Below are 12,253 nucleotides of genomic sequence, written 5' to 3'. Positions count from 1 at the left end.
GTTAGTAAACCTAGATTTGGATTTCTACGTAATTGTTATGTGCTGAGGTATTGGAATAGTTGTGTATATAATTTCAAGTTTTTCTATTTCTCTCCTTTTTAAAGTTAATGTCTTTCAATTTCTCTAATGGAACATATTTCTACTTTTCTAGTTTAATGTTTTAATACTTTGATGCTGTATTTTTCTATTTCTCGAATTTAATGTCTTCCTAATTTTCTTATTTAATATTTTTTCACTTTTTCAGTTCAATATTCATCTACTTTCTAATTTAATATTTTCCTACTTTTTTAGTTCAATATTCATCTACTTTCTAATTTTATATTTTCCTACTTTTATAATCCAATATTTGTCTACTTTTATAATTTAATATTTTCCCACTTTCCTAATTTAACATTCTCCCACTTTTCTAATTTAACATTTTCCCACTTTTCCAATTTAATATTTTCCCACTCGTATTACTTAAAATTGCCCCACTTTTCTAATCCAATATTCATCTACATTTCTAATTAAATATTCCCCCAATTATCTAATCCACTATTTTCCTACTTTTCTAATCCATTTCCCACTTAAATCCAACATTCCTCTACTTTCCCAACCAAACCAATCTACTTCCTCCAAACATGTTCCAACCGTTCCACTTTAACATTCCTCCAATCCAATATTCCGTTACCCCCAGAAATTCGGCAAATTTTCAACTTTCCCTTCCACAAAGCTGGCTAGCCCATTTGAGCGAACGAATGACTCATATATTGGCGGCGACTGTACTGTATCGTTCCCGTGGTGCGAACAGGCCTAGCATGTCGGCCGAACACGTGGGACACGGGGTCAGAAATAGGTTTCCCCGTAAAATCGCGTCCGACGATTTATTACATGATCAAAACGAGCAGCCCCGCCGCGCCGGTGTGTATATTCGTGAATTGCATCCTGTGTGACAAGATGCGGGCCGCTTCTGCTGCTGGTAATCGTCGGGGAGTTACTTACAAATGGACTAGCCGCGCAATTGCCAGCGGAAGTGACTCGTTGTCCCCTCGGCCGAACCAACCAATCGTTATTCTCTTGGTACACGATCATTGCGGCCAACGTGACCCGTCGATCAAATGCGCGCGCACGCCTAAATACGTGTGTTGTTTCTTCTTTAGGGATTGTTTGTTGTCGTATGGGATGAGAGGTAGGCTGGGACCTCTGAGACGGTTCTTACAGATGATTGTTTTAATGGGGAGGGTAATGAGTGTTTGGAAGGATTGATGTTTAGGAAGTTTATTTTGGTTATTGCGTAGATGTTCTTTTCTTTGATATTGTTTGTTGTCGTTTAGGATGAGAGGTAGACTGGGAGCTTTGAGATGATTGTTTTAATTGAAGAATAATAGTGTTTGGAATGACTGATGTTTGCTTCTTGAAGGAACTGTGAAAGTTTGTCTTTAGATTTCTTAAGAAATAATTATCATTATTTATTATATTCTTTTCTTTTAGTTCTTGTTTGTGGTTGTTTGAGAAGATAGATTTGTGTAGAATATTTAAGATGATCGTCTTACTTCATTAATTGCGAAGCTTTCCTTCTCCAAGTATTATTCCTTATTATCTAAAACTGCAAGTAGATTCTACTGAGACCTCCAAGATTATTACCTCAAATAAAGATGATTTTCAACACGTGAAATATATTTTAGAAATGATTAATACCAACCTCTGAGATGTTTCTTTCAATGACAGACTAACCAGTGTTCACGATCAATGTCTCCTTCCCCAAAAGAACCACGAAGCTTCATACTTTTCAATCGAAACCCCCTTCAACACGTTAATTCCCAAAGATCCCCAAGGAAAAATCAGTTTCCCGCATTTCACACCGTCCGCCACGAATTCGAATCGAGACACACGCGAAAGTAATCTAATTTCCCAACGTACAAAACGGTGAGCGTCGCAAACATGCGGCTCCAGCCGCGAACGTATTAAATCCAATTCGTCGAGGAATGCGCGCGACGCGGACAGGGGAGAGGAGTCCGATTTAAAACGACCGCGTCGCGTTCCGACGTGTTTCCTCGGCCATGATTTTAATAACGCAGTGCACGCCGGCCGTGCCTGTATCGAGGCCTCCGGTTGGCCGTCGCTTTCAAAGGATCGACGAGGAGAAGAAACGTCGAGCCCGGTGGCCACTCGACGATCTTCTTAACTGCGCCCTTCTAATACATGATGCTTTTGAAAAGTTTGCTTTTTTTAGAAGAGTTTTTTTTAAGCGACCACTTGACACCATTCCCTCTTATAAGCTTCACTCGCCTCCCCCTCTCTCTCTCTAGTTCTGTCACTCTCTTTCTCTGTCACTTTCTATCGCTCTGTTTCTCTTTCTTTCTGTCTACCACTCTCTTTCCCTCTCTCTTTTTGCCACTCTCTTTCCCTCTCTCTTTCTCTCTCTCTCTTTCTCTCACTCTCTTTCTCTCTCAATCTCTGTCGCTCTCTTTCTCTCTCAATCTCTGTCGCTCTCTTTCTCTCTCAATCTCTGTCGCTCTCTCTCTCTCTCTCTCTCTCTCTCTCTCTCTCTCTCTCTCTCTCTCTCTCTCTCTCTCTCTCTCTCTCTCTCTCTCTCTCTCTCTCTCTCTCTACCAGTCTCCTTCCCTCTCTCTTTCTCTCTCGCTTTCTATCACTCTCTTTCTCTCTAGTGCACACCGCAAACCCGACCAGCAGCTTCTGGTCTCTATATGCCGAGGTAGCCCCTAACATCGTATTAAAGGAAGATGTATCGCTTCTGGCCGGACCCTGTCCCTTCCTCGTTTGATCGTGATCTATTTTGCGGGCTGTTGTCTGCACGAGGATCAGGGAACCCTGAATTGGAGGACATTGTGCATTATAATCAGGGCTACTCCACCTACAGGGCTAGACGTTTGTTTTCAACATTATATTTACGGACGTTTGTTCAACACTTTATTCTATCGTCGTTAGCATACCACACGTGCCCACAATTAAGAAAATGGTCATCAAAGTGTCAATCATAAAATCTCACTAAAATCTCATTAAAATCTAACGATAAATTACACACGACCATCCCTCCAGTTAACACTAGAACTACCGAGCACTGAAATCGACTTTTTGAAACTTCTCTACAGAAACTTCAAGGATGCATCGATTGAGACTTTGATTCATTATTCAATTTGCATATTGCCAAATAAGTTTCATTAAAAACTCCCAGAGAAGCATCTGTTCTTTTATTAACAATCTCGAAAAGAAGAAATCTGGAATGGGACATTCTGACCCGTTCGGTAGTTTTAGTGTTAAATTCATAAGAGTCGTCATCAGAAAACCTCTAAGAAGACACCTAACCTCCCACGTCAATTAGCAAACATCAAATTACTCCCAAATCCCGAAAAGTACTATCACACCGCATCATCGATCCAGGTATCCAGTTCAGACAATCAACAATCAACGACCACCGAACGAAATTGCAGCAATCAAACGCAAGATCAAATGATACTCAATCAACCGCCGCGTTCTTCGCCGAACCGAATTTCCGCTGATCACGGAGACGATAGCCCGCGAAAATCAGCAGGCATCATTTCTCCGAAAGCTCCAGTAGACGTTGAAACAAGCTGCGACGCGGTCATCGCTGCGAGCGATGGGTTCGAGTCTTCGAAACTGTCACGATACATGTTATACTCAAAGAAAAAGTGAGAAAAGCTCGAAATCATCGCTCGTCGTCGCATGTTTCAGTGTCTATGGCGGCTTGGATCCTGGTTCAGTCAGTACGGCGTGACGAAAATCAGTTCCCTTTAACGGCCGCTTTCGAGACAAATCACGCGCGGCAGTGAAAGAGTTTCCAACGGTCCCGGAAGATGCTTATCCCGGGGGCAAATGAAAAATCGATGCCCCAGCGAAGTGAGAGAAACAGTGGCTCGCTAATGAGTACGGTCAATCAAGGCGCGAATAAAAGGAGAGACCGGCGGGCGAGTCGAGACGGGTCGAGTCGAGTCGAGTCGAGTTGAGTCGAGTCGAATAAAGGTTGCCGGCGACTAGTGACGTAAACAATGACCTGCACATCGGCCCCGGTTTATTTCCAGTCCGTCTGTGCCTCGATCCAACGGCATCTTTTATGATTCTATCTGGCGAATCTCCAGGCATTAACGTTTCACCGATCCGACTGGGCTTTCTGCCGGGCTCGTTCGTTCGCTGGTTGGGATTTTACGGGAGGCTATGGCCGCCTTTGTGCGGAATTAAATGAAAGGGAATATTGGCGTGACTTGTATTGGTTATTGGTGTTGTTGGTGTTATTGGTAGTATTGTGAGTATTGGGTGGTACTGTTAGTTGGTAGTGTTGTTGGTTGTTAGTATTGGTTGGTAGTGTTGTTGTTATTAGCTTTTAGGATTAGTAAGTAATATTATTGGTTGGATTATTGTTAGTTATTAGTATTAGTAGCTAATACTATTACTAGAATTATTATTACTATTAGTTATTAGTATCAATTGCTAGTGTCACTATTACTATTACTATTACTACTACTACTATTACTACTACTACTACTATTACTATTACTATTACTATTACTATTACTATTACTATTACTATTATATTACTATTAATATTACTATTACTATTACTATTACTATTACTACTGCTACTACTATTACTATTACTATTACTATTACTATTACTATTATTACCATTAGCTATTAGCTATTAGTATCAATGACTAGTGTCACTATTACTATTATTATTATTACTATTAGCTATTAGTATCAATGACTAGTGTCACTATTACTATTATTATTATTACTATTAACTATTAGTATCAGTCACTATTGTCACTATTAATTATCAATACCTACTAGTATTCTCACTAGCATCACAATTCTCAGTTACAATTACCTATCATCACCGCTCATTAAAATTACCATCAACGTCGCAACTTATTTCAACCCCATAAGGCTCAAATCAATGACCACCAATAAACATCTCTAGAATTCTCTGCTTCGAGTAAACACTCACCCTGCGAAGGTCAAATTAAATCCGAACAACATGAAAACACCAGAATCTTTTCTCCCAACGAGATCATCTCCGTGCAAGGCTACAACTAATCCTCGAACGTCGACAGAAGTCGAGAGCCCTCGATCGCACCTGTTGGAGCTCCGATTAGATCGTAATCGTGGCTCCCCAATCAGCCAGGGTCACCGGGGACAATCATAGTGCACGGTATTCAAATGATCCGGCGGGGTAAGTCTGCACCGTGCCGTAGCCGATGGCCGCGCGAAGATTATCCGGGGCTCTTATTTTAATTTTCCCCGTGGGGGAAGGGGCGGCGGGATTGGCCGAGGCTGGGGAAGAGGATCGCTTTGGGGCCGTTTCCACGCGAGACCAGCCCTGTAACGATTCCAAGCCCGGCTGGATTCGTAAGAAATCGATACGCGGCGAACCTGCCACCTGCTGGCAGCCTCCCCCACACCGACCCCTGGCGCAGGTGCCTGCTGCGACTGCTTCTTTCCCGCGACTGATCCGCTCCTGCGGGACTCGCGCCGGGGAAAGTGGCCATGGAGTTTTCCTGTCACGGGATTCGGAAAGTTTCGACCACTGAGAGAAAGTGCCGCTGGGATCTTTGGCTACGGGATCGTCTGGGATCTTGACCCTGGGATAGCGTTGGTCAGAGGGTTGTGGAATGTTTGTTTCCTTTTGTTTTGGATTGGAGTAATTAGTAATGAGGTTTTGCTTAAAGTTATGGGAAATGTGTATTCTTGAAAATGGTAGTGGATTTGGTGGAGTTTTATTTGAACATTGGGGGTTGAATTCATGGAGATTTTTTGAGAAGGGACTCTGGAAGGGTTTTTGAGATCTTTGGTTTGGGAATGGGATCTTGGGGATGGGGATGGGATCTTGACCCTGGGATAGGGTTGGTTAGAGGGGTTGTGGAATGTTTGTTTCTTTTTGTTTTGGATTGGAGTAATTAGTAATGAGGTTTTGTTAGAATTCTTGATAAATAAATGTTCTTGAAAGTGATAGTGGATTTGTTAGAATGTTGTCTGAAAATTGGAAGGGTGCAATTTTTGAAAGATGAATCATTGAGCCTTTTGAGAAGGGATTCTGTAGTTTCTGACTCTTGTTCGAGGTTAAGATGGAGAAAGGGTTACTGGGATCTTCACTGTGGGCTAGGGTTGGTCAAAGTTCTAGAACGTTCCTTTTTCTTCAGGATTGTAGTAATTAGTAATAGGGTTTTATTAAAATTCATGACAAATAAGTGTTCTTGAAAGTGATATTGACTTCCTTAGAATTTTATCTGAAAATTGAAAGTTGAATTATCAAGAATTCAATAAACGTGTTTCACAGTACCTTCACAATCCAAGAAGATATTTCAATCATTCAAACATTACTCAACATCCAACATAAAACTTCAATAAACAATAAAACACTGCTATACATAAGTCCAGAATTGAATTCTCCATACCAACGAAGGATCATTACGAATTACTTTCCATTATTTATTATAATCCAGTATTTCCACGAAAAAGCTAAGAAAACAATTGAATGATCCAAACATTCAGCATTCGACATCAATCTCAGCACGGAGGCACCGGAAGATCTCACAAAGGGATCGAAGACGCCATCGGGACGGTCAGAAGCCGTCGATATTCACGGCGACGCTGGCGGCGTGTAAATCTTCATTTGGCACGGGCGTCGGCAATTTTTCAGGGCGGCAAAGCGGTTCGACGAAAACCGGGACAGCCGCGTTGCCACCCTACCCAGCGTGTGCCGGTCAGGCTAAAGAGGAAAAACGAGCGTGGCGAAATGGGCCGTTGGCCTGGGGAGGCGCGGCTCGCGCACGAGAAAGCTGAAACAAAAAACAGGAAGAAAGAGGAATAGAAAAACGAGGAAAATGGAGAACCGGAAGAGGGAACAAGGAAATGGCGAAGAAGCAACCGGCGGCCGCTTTGATCAGTTAACCCTTGCGCTACCGACGCATACAATATTCCCTTGATCAAGCCGGCCGAAAGTGGATTTTATCAGTTTTATCTAAACCGAACAGTTTTTGCTGTTTCCTCTTTACTGTGAATTTTGCATTTAAGAATTTTTTCATATTTTGTGACTTTAACGTTTTAAAATTTAGAAGTTTTTGAACTAACGTTCTTGAGTTTTGAAGCTTCGAAGTTGCGAGGTTTAGAACTTGGAAGTTCCGAAGTTTAAAGCTTTGAAGTATCAAAGTGCCGAAGTTCCAAAGTTTCGAAGTTTAAAGCTTTATAGTCCGAAAGTGTAAAGTTTCTTACTTTCAAAATTCCAAAGTTCTAAATTTCAGAGTTCCAAAGTTTTAAAGATCCAAGGCTCCAAGGCTCAAAAGCTCCAAAGTTCCAAGGCTCCAAAGCGCCGAAGTTCCAAAGTTCCAAAGTTTAAAGCTTTACACTTCGAAGTTGTAAAGCTTTTGACTTTCAAAATTCCAAAGTTCTAAATTTCAGAGTTCCAAAGTTTTAAAGCTCCATGGCTCCAAAGTTCCAAAGTTCCAAAGTTTAAAGGTTCACAGTTCGAAAGTCTAAAGTTTCTTACTTTAAAAATTCCAAAGTTCCAAATTTCAGAGTTCCAAAGTTTTAAAACTCTAAGGCTCCAAGGCTCCAAGGCTCCAAAGCTCCAAAGTTCCAAAGTTTAAAGCTTCACAGTTCGAAAGTATGTAAACCTTCTTACTTTCAAAAATCCAAAGTCCCAAAGTTCCCAAGCTCCAAAGTTGCAAAGTTCCAAAGTGTTAAAGCTTCTAAGTTCCCAAGCGTCCATACATTTTCATTTTCAAGCTGAGTCAACGAAGCTGAATTATTCCGAGCGAAGCTAAGGGAATAAAACAGCGAATCTGTCGCAGCGAGAATCGAGTCGCCGATTAATCGGACCGTTCGACGCCTGGCTGGCTCTGTGATCGGTGTAATTTAATGAATTAGGATGGAAGAGTAGCGCGGGCTGCGATTTTGGCGGCGCTGAAAAATCCACACCGGTTCGGTCTGCTCGCGTTTGATCGATTGGAATTTAATGGTGCCGAACCTTTCAAGATTCCCCACGGAGATTTATGGCCGCCCAGGCGAAGTTTAAGATCCTGTATTACTCGGAGAGATTGCTTTAATCTGAAACTGTTGCTCGCGCGTTCGCCGAGGATATGTCTGGGAGAAACTGAAAATAGAGTTAGGTTCGTTGAATATGACGTTAGATCCTCGGACGTGGCGTATCCGGAAAAAAAGTGTAACTTAGATCGAACTGAAAAACAAGCACACTTGTGCATCAACATCGAGTGAACGTTGATTCAACTTGGATTTGATACACTTTCTCTATTCTATATTCTAAAGTATAATAATCGATAACAGACAGTAACGAGAAATCTCGTTTTTATATAAAGACACTTATGTAATTTTGCTAATTATCTTGATAAAAATATAAAATTTCATTCGAATTGATTATCTATTTAAAATATATTACAGAACAGTATATCTGAGTTTTTCTATGTATAGTGATATAAGTTCTCAGTGATAATTGCCATCACAATTCAGTTTTCCGAAAATTAGCCGGTACGCAGTGTTAATATTTCATTTAAATTCCAAAGAATCGAGTAATATCCGATTCAGAAGCCAATGCAGTTAAATCCATTTTCTATTCCCCGATTTCCGTCAGTTTAAATAGAATATTTCTTCATTTCTTTCTTTCTAGATCTGAAATCCCTTCTGTATACCTTCTAAATACCTATAACAATATCACAAGCCAAATCATTAACCCTTTGCGGTTCGAAGTGCTCTTAGTTTCTCAGTTTGAGGTTCACGTCGACGTTAGTTCATTCAATTATAGCTTAATACGACGCAGTATTTATTCAAGAATATTTGAGAGTCCTTAAAATGTTACCTTTAAATGGTACAATTGTGATACTACAAATAAATATAGAAAAAATTGTTAAAACAGGTAGTGGTCATAGGACTGCTAAGGGTTAATTTCCTAAAACTGAATCACATTAGCTAAACTACTTCACGCTCACCAAATTGTTTCAAACGTCCAGCGAGCGGCCAATTCCGCAATTGCGATCCGAGTATTTGAAAACGGTTTAACTTCTCGTTGAAACGTTCCTGGCGCGGCCAGCCCTTATCATAATCCGACTACTTAAAAACGGGCAAAAGTGGTCGGGGCGCTCGTTAACATCGCAAATTCCGACGAACGAACTCTTTCCCGCCGGCGGCGCGGTCGACCTCAAATCCCATAACGGTTTAACCCGAGCGGAACCACGGCGCGCCATCGTAAAAGCCGCGTCAAGTACACAGGGAACAATGCGACCCGACAGCGCGAGACATCCAGAAGACGGCGGAGGTCCGGGCAAGTCCGCGCGTTACACAATTATTCGAGAACCGAGTTACCCGAGGGCTGTTTAATCGACCCTTTCAACCAGCGTTGCCCCCAAAGGGTTCGAAAGCGTGTCTCTCTTAGCGTCAAACGAGATGCTGGCCGGCTGGGCTACACGCGAAACCCATAGGGCGCTGGCTATTATTATCCCGAAGGGTTGTTTGCCGAGGTGTTTGTTTGTGTGGGTGCGCGTGCGTGTTCAGGGGAGACCGGAGTCCGGTCCGGGGACACGAGAGAGGCCAGCATAATAAACAACGGATCCCCGATCCCCGGATATGGAGACAGTGGCCTCCTCCATCCGGGCGCCAGGGAGCTGCAGGGATTTAGCCGAAGGCTGGCTAGCTGCGACGACGCGATGTGACGGCTTTCAAATTAGAACAAGAGTGATTAGGCTGCGAATGGAGGGGGGGGGGGGGTGGGTGGGTAAGTGTGGGCTGGTCTTTGGGGTGATTGTTTGGTGAGGGTGGTTTTCTTTGGATTTTTATTTGTTTTATTTGTTGTTGATTTTTCTGTCTGGTTGGTTGGTTTTTTGGGGGTTCTTGGGTGGAGTGTTTAGGGGTGATTTGTTGATACGATAGGAACTGATGGTTTAGAATGAGTTGATTTCTTTGTTTTAGTAAAGTTAGTGGTAGTTTGTAGGGTTAGGAGAAAAGTGATTAGGGTGGGAATGAACGGATGGGGGTGGGTAACTGTGGGCTGGTCTTTGGGGTGATTGTTTGGCGAGGGTGGTTTTCTTTGGATTTTTATTTGTTGGCTGGTTGGTTTTTTTGGGGGTTCGTGGGTGGTGTTTGGGGGTGATTTTTTGATACGATAGGAATTAACCAGTTAACTGTGTTTGACGAGTATACACGTCATCGTAAAGCTTGGCATGATACTAATTCTTGCAGGGATGATCTTCGAGCTTTCATTAAAATGGAGAGGTTTTTCCAACTAAATTCCACAGTTAACTGGTTAATGGTTTAGAATAAGTTGGTTTCCTTGTTTTAGTGAAGTTAGTGGTAGTTTGTAGGGTTAGAAGAAAAGTGATTACTCTTTGGGATGATTATTTGGTGAGACTGGTTTTTCTTTGGAATTTTTTATTTGTTGGTTGTTTGGTTTTTTGTGGGCTCTTATTTTTGGTATTTGAGGGTGATTTTTTGATACAATGAAGATTTGATGGTTGCCTGAGGATTTTGATGCTTCGGGGTGAGTTCATTTTCTGAGAATGAAGGTGGACAGGTTGAGAATAGATGACTGAAGGATGGGTAACTATGGGATGGTTTCTGAGATGCTCACTTGTTGACAGTGGTTTTCTTTGGATTCTTTTATTTATTGGTTAGTTGATGTTTTGGGGGTGATTTGTTGATACGATAGGAATTGATGGTTTAGAATGAGTTGATTTCTTTGTTTTAGTGAAGTTAGGGGTGTCGTTAGTTTGTGAAATTATAACAAAAGTGATTATAGTGGGAAGAGACAGCTAAGGGTAACTATGTTGATCGTTACTCTTAAACAAAAAGAGAACATTGACAATCACTGATCTGGACGAATGAAAAGTCAATAGATTCAGTACCCAAGGAAAATGCGAAGAAAATTTGACGGAGAAATTAAACAGGTGAACCAGTAGCGAAACTTTCCAGTGCTTCGAATAAGAAAGGGATACCGACTTGTCGAGCAATTTCAATTCCTTCCGGAGCAATTGAACGGAACATTGATCGAGTTTCTTTGGAAGGTTTTTACATTTCCCACGCGGCGTCTTTAGGGAGCTTATACGGGAATATACCGAAATGACAGTGGCAGATTTTCATGGGAAATACTTGGAAAAATCAAGATTCTCTCGCGAAAACTTTTGACAATAGCTACAAATTGCAGCATTAACATTAGCAGAAGAAATATTCAATCCCTGTTGGTCCTTCGTTTGTACATCTACATCGATCCCATGCATATTTAAACAACTCTTTGTATCGCTGAACTGACAGTTAATTACGTATCCGTGATTGCCTGCTTATTATTGCATTTCGCGTATGTAAATTAGTAGCATGGTTTAATTATACTATGACGTGACAACGTTCACGCGACATTTCATCGCAATAATGTTTTTCACATTTCCAACAATTAATTCGAGAACATTCGTTTCAACGAGAAGATAAGGGTTGAAAACAAATATCCATTCACCCTACACAATCTTCCAAGCCTCTTAATAATTTCATTATCCCTCCATCAACATTTCTTCCAAAAACATAACACTAAAATTCATATAAATGCAAACATATGCCAACACAAGGGTTGAAAATAAATATCCGCTCATCCTACACAATTTTCGAAGGCTCTCAATAATTTCATTATTTCTTCCAGAAGCATAACACCAAAATTCATATAAATGCAAACATTCACCAACACAAGGGTTGAAAACAAATTCACCCTACACAATTTTCGAAGCCTCTCAGTAATTTCATTATTTCTTCTAATGCCTCTACGTGTCTACGATAAGAAATTGGTCGGTGGCGCGGGGGCAGCGATTGCAATCGCGGATAAATCATTGGGTATGCAGTCTGTGCGCCGAGCAGTCTTCCCGCTAATAACATCACGCATCCCGAGCGCCTTTGCGTACCGCCTGGCTCGGATCTGATTCCAGCGAAGCGTCGAATTCAGAGGACGCGCCCGTCACGTAACGTTTTCGCGCTGGAAACTTGTTTTTCCTCGCGGGAAGTTGGCCAGAGTTCGCTGATTGTCGCGCAATGGCGTACACATTCCAATGAACGCTGCCACGGTCTGTCTTCTCGTCCTTCTCCCAAGGATCTTGGCGTGTTGAAGTTTTTAAGGGTTGTTTTGATTGAAAATTGATCTGAAATAAGGAAAAGAACTTTTGGGGATTTCGAAGTTTTTAAGGGTTGTTTTGATTGAAAATTGATCTGAAATAAGGAAAAGAACTTTTGGGGATTTCGAAGTTTTTAAGGG

The sequence above is a fragment of the Nomia melanderi genome, chromosome 2 (assembly GCF_051020985.1).
Source record: "Nomia melanderi isolate GNS246 chromosome 2, iyNomMela1, whole genome shotgun sequence".
Lineage (NCBI taxonomy): Eukaryota > Metazoa > Arthropoda > Insecta > Hymenoptera > Halictidae > Nomia > Nomia melanderi.
This window is presented reverse-complemented; position numbering follows the sequence as displayed.